Source organism: Propithecus coquereli, unplaced genomic scaffold (genome assembly GCF_000956105.1).
Source record: "Propithecus coquereli isolate 6110/MARCELLA unplaced genomic scaffold, Pcoq_1.0 Scaffold48, whole genome shotgun sequence".
NCBI lineage: Eukaryota > Metazoa > Chordata > Mammalia > Primates > Indriidae > Propithecus > Propithecus coquereli.
In genome coordinates, this window is record NW_012150618.1 from 3,415,659 (window position 1) to 3,417,471 (window position 1,813).

Sequence of the window (1,813 nt, forward strand, 5' to 3'; positions counted from 1 at the left end):
GCCCAAAATAACATTTAAATGTATGTTTGTCCTATTGGTGACTGGATTTTAGCATGTTTCCCAGTAGAATAGTGGTAACTCTCTTAAAAGAGAAAACAATAGTGGACAAAGTAGATTATTTCATATTTTTAAGCACAGAAGCCCATCTGCTTGAAAATACTCTTTTCTCACAGTTCCAATACAGATAACATGATAGAGGTGTCATTCATATATTTTTAAATAGGCATCTTATTAAAAACAAATCTCAGATATCCTACCATTGAGAAGGAACTAAAAGGTTCCTTTCTATCTATGAAAATTATTTTTATATCAAAGTAACCTTATAGCTAACTTGATTTTATTTCAAGCTAATGTATTAAATACTTAATAGTAAATTATCTATATTTAATCCCTCTCCTTTACTTTTATTTATTGGAAACAATGTTTTCCTTATTATAAACTCACACGTTATTTGTAGAAAATTTAGAAACTAGAAATCAGTAAAAAGAGAAAAAAAAATTACCCCAAATCTGACTAACCAATGATAATTCCTGTTAATATTTTGATTTTCACCTTTCTAGTTTTTTTATTCCTAAACACATTATTTGTTTCTTACTAAGAAGTGAGATTATTAAGAATATCATCAAGTATCATGTTTTCCTTAACAACTAGGTGTACAGCATATACTCAAGTATTTATTGAGCTGAATTAATAAATCAAACTGCTTATTTAATGTGAAGATAGCTCAGAAATAAACTTAAAACCATGATAAATTTTAATTATAAATTCTAAGAGTTGTGAAAGTTTATTATGCAAACAAGAGCTATATTAATGAGCAAAATCATGGTTGTTTCTATCTAGATGAACATAAATGAGTAGTAACAAAAAGCAGAATTGTTATTTCTAGACCCAACAGACTCTACAAACATTTGATAGACTCTACAAACAGTTGATAAAATCCTATATCATTTTCAATATACGAAGACTATAAATTTTTAAAAAATCTGCTATTGTCACCTTATCCTAATACTTCAAAGAAGAAAAATAATCTCAGATTTCACACTTACAGATCAAAAATAACCCAATGTAGAATGTCTAAAAATATAATTTTCTGTTTTTCTTCTAAATATTAATACATGTGGGTAGCATTCTTTTGCTTGTGGAATATAATATTTTGAGGTATTAGGAATGCATTATTGTAACAATCATTTTCTTTCATTTTTTATGTGGTAATTATTTTACACATGATCCTAGAGTTACAAAAATTGTAAAATCTGAATGGTTATATAAATAAACAATATTCTGAAATCTTGTCTTATGTATTCCTTATGCATTTAAAGCATATGGCTGTCACTATCGCCATATACTTTACATTTTAGAATTCTCAGATCATGTGAAGAATGAAAAGCAAAGGCTTCTATTAAATCACATCTGTAATATAACTCTAAGTGCAGCACCAGAGCAGAACATACGTACCACTTGGAGACACAATTACTGGCTGAAGAAGTCTTTGTTCTCCCCCTGGGGGAAGGTTCAGTGCAATGACAAGCACTGTTCCTAGAGTTGTTCCAACCCACAGACAAGGGGAAGGGGATAAGTCTGTCTTTCGAGTAAAAGTTTCACAGAAATGAAGAGCAGAGATCGCCTCTCGGGATTCTTTGTCAATGCTGGTTACACTCGAACTCCGTGATCGGCTGAAGGAATTATCTTTTACATCTGAAATGGTTTAAGATGTTGCAAGATTGCTCAAGTTATAAAATATCATATCTGGTTTTTGTATAAATTTGGTCTAATAGTTAATCTGCAAAAAGAAAAAATCTACAGAATATTTAAT

General features: G+C 29.7%; 1 protein-coding gene across 1 annotated transcript in view; it reads right to left on the reverse strand.

Moving 5' to 3' along the window:
* The window catches only part of STXBP5 (syntaxin binding protein 5 (tomosyn)), a 190,629-nt gene that overhangs the window by 14,210 nt on the left and 174,606 nt on the right, over positions 1-1,813 (reverse strand). The gene's annotated exons all lie outside the window — the stretch shown is intronic.